This window comes from Triticum dicoccoides, chromosome 5A, assembly GCF_002162155.2.
Source record: "Triticum dicoccoides isolate Atlit2015 ecotype Zavitan chromosome 5A, WEW_v2.0, whole genome shotgun sequence".
Lineage (NCBI taxonomy): Eukaryota > Viridiplantae > Streptophyta > Magnoliopsida > Poales > Poaceae > Triticum > Triticum dicoccoides.
The window spans coordinates 28,783,476-28,786,682 of NC_041388.1; the positions used below are offsets into that span (position 1 = coordinate 28,783,476).

The 3,207-nt window shown below is 46.7% G+C and overlaps 1 long non-coding RNA gene across 1 annotated transcript; it reads left to right on the forward strand.

The window, feature by feature from the left end:
- Window positions 1–1,151: 1,151 nt before the first annotated feature.
- On the forward strand, window positions 1,152–3,197 carry LOC119296863. The gene is made up of 4 exons (XR_005145417.1): window positions 1,152–1,218; window positions 1,287–1,451; window positions 1,529–1,584; window positions 1,666–3,197. It is a non-coding gene; the product is annotated as an uncharacterized LOC119296863 (long non-coding RNA).
- Window positions 3,198–3,207: the final 10 nt, after the last annotated feature.

A 3,207-nucleotide genomic window follows, 5' to 3' on the forward strand; every position in this document is an offset into this window, starting at 1 on the left:
AAAGAATCTATTATTTGTTTCCTAAAGAAATTGCATTAATGAGAGAGATTTGTTGATTTGGCTAAGGTAGGCGGTTTTTGCGGTTCGTGGCGGCTTAGTGTGAGGTGGGACGAGGTACCAAAAAAACCATGGAAGGTGGGACGAAAAAAAAACCTGGGAGGTGGGAGTTGTCCCTGGTTAACCTACGAAATTTCGTAGATTTTTTTAGGACGAAAAAAAAACGTGGGAGGTGGGACTAAAAAAAACCTGAAAGCGAGACTACCAACTGCTCCCTTAGGAGTAGAGACAAGATATGGATGCATTTATTTTAGAAATATACGGATGCAAATCTTGCTAGTACATTTATTATTTGCCCACTAATAATTCACCATGTGATTTATTGTGATAGCTAAAAACCAAATATTGCACCACTACTCAGTACAACATATGGATGCAAATCCTTTTTTAGAAATATACAGATGGAAATATTGCTAGTACATTTATTACCTGTCAATAAATTCACCTGTGATTAATTGTGATAGATTAAAACTAAATATTGCACCATTTATTACTTGCAATATATGGGGTTACAATATATGGATGCAAATCTTTTCTTAGAAATATATATACGCATGCAAATCTTCTAGTAGTACATTTATTACTTGCCTATTAGTAATTCACTGCGTGATTAATTGTGCTAGATCAAAGCCACCGCCTACCTACCAAATTTATTCAGATTTCCAGCCTTGCCTGCCCATTCAAATTTATTCAAAGCCACCGCGTCGCACCCATCTATACCCACGAGGCCGGCCAGGGCCCCAAATCTCCAATTCCATTCGACGCGATCCCTTCCGTCCCGCTAGAATTCCATCTAGGCACGGCCTCCCTCCCGCTGGAACCCGAGTTGGCGTTGGCGAGCGCCTGGTGGCTGGGCTACACGCTTGGAACCCGGCGCCCGGCGCCGCGGCGGAGCATGGTGGCCGCCTGGCCGGGAGGCATCACAGGGTCGCCGGGTGCTTCTCCTCGGCCGCCGCCGCCGCCGTCAACACCTCCTCGTCCAGCCTTCTTCCTCATAGATCTGTAAGTATTCCACCTCATTTCTTCGCGTGCTGCACTAAGTAACTTCCGCGTGCTGCACTGAGTAACTTTGACCGATCGGATTGGTTGGACAGAGGGTAGACGGGGAGCAGAGGAGCAGCCAGCGGATCAGGAGGAGCAGCAGATCCGGGTTCAGCGGTGGTAATGGACCATTTAACTTTGATGTTCTTCTTCGCTTTGTGGATCGTGATGATTTCTGCTGTTGGCAGGCTGCAGCCATGGGACGCTAGGATGATCCAGGGGGGCCTTGATGCAAGCGGATGCCGAATCTCTCTGGTGCGGCGCGGTGGCCGTACGTCAGGGAGAGGCACCGGGCCGACGCCGCAGCAGCCCATACGTTACCTTCCTCGTCCAGCCGTCTTCCTCCGAGATCTGTAAGGGTTCAGTTCAACTTCTACCTCACTTCATCAGGTGCTCGTGCTGTATTGATGAACTTTGACCGATAGGATAGGTTGGACGCAGGGTAGAGGAGGAGCACGAGGAGGAGCAGATCCATGTTCTGCGATGGTGAGCTTCAGTTACCTTTGTTCGGATCTCTTTGTTATTCTTCTTCACTTTGTGGATCGTGATGACTTGTTTTGCTTGCAGCTGGCCGCAGCCATGCATGGGACGCTAGGTCGATCCAGGGGAGGCGACTGATGCCAGCGGATGCCATTCTTTTCAGGAGCCACATGAGGTTTGTCTTAAACTACTGTATGATTCTAGTCATCAGTATTCGCTACTGTTTGCTTCAGTTACCACATGAGGTTTGCCTTAAACTTTGATTCTAGTGCGCATTCTATGATCAGAGCTGCTGGTTTTTAGCGTGTGGGAACTGAAACTTGTAACCAAGTTTCCATGTCGCACGAAAACTTGCACCGCGGAGAACATTTCTCTTTGCTATCACGATAGGCGGAATGCTCAGTCTTACTTTGATGCTCGGTCACACAAGCTATCGTGGACTGAATATTGAAATAGTACCGTATTGTATTATACTAGTAAACTGGAAAGATTCTGCAATGACCACACATATCTTTGCCGTCTTGACTAGAGTATAGGTTACCGATAATATCGTTGCTTAAGAGTATCTCTAAAGCGGACCTTCAAAGTCCACGTATATATCCGGACCACAATGTTTGGATCAGCTTTTGTCATTCAATACGAACTCATATGTCCATGGACCAGTCCGCATGTTCGAAATCCCGATATCCTGGGAACAACCGTGAGGGGGATATGCGGGAGTTCGAACATCCTCTTGACCAACAAAAAGCTACCACGTGCCTACGCTACCACACATTCTGTTCTCCCCTCTCTCTCCTCCAATACAGGGACCACGCACCCACTTGCCCTCTCCTCCTTTCTCCCACTGCAATTTCTCTCACGAAATTTGCAAATAGCTTTGGATGGTTTCCTTCCGCATCTCGTCCGGGTACCACGTCCGGACACGTTTGAGGAAATTTGTAGTGTCTGTTTTAGGGATTTGCACTAGAGGCGCCCTCAGGCTGCTTATTACCAAGTGGGAATTTGCGGGTTCGATTTTAATTAGAGGGCATTTAAGTTTGATTGTTTTTCTCCATAGTTTTTTTTAAGAAACCAGGAGTTATTTTTTTCATTTCAGTTAAAAATTCGAAGTAATCATACTTGAAATAGTAAACACTACTTGTCTTCTTTCCGTATGTAGGAAACTTTCCTTGTTTACAATTTTTAGTCTAATACTTCATGAGGAAATTTGTGGCATTAGATCAACTCTAGCAGAGTTGTCATATCAAGCCAAACACATAATAACCTGTATGGTAACTTTGACCCCAAAAAAGTCGTTCTAGCAGAGTCGCCATCCACCACTCCAATTGCCATATGTTTGGAGGGAACTCCGAATCAAGACCTGCCTCAATATTTGGAGGATGGGGAGAGGGACATTTAGAGCGCACTCCATCTCGAAAACTGCTACTTGGCATGAGCGACATTTCCCCTCTCTCCCCTCTTCCCGCCCGCGACGCCACCTGACATACCTCATCGTAGCACAACCTCCTTTCGACCACATGACATGTCGATGACACCATGAACTCCGACACGACCCCTACATCCCATTCCTCCGGTGTCCCACGAGATCATGCGCTTCCCGCTCATCCTACTCCTCCATACTATTTCGCG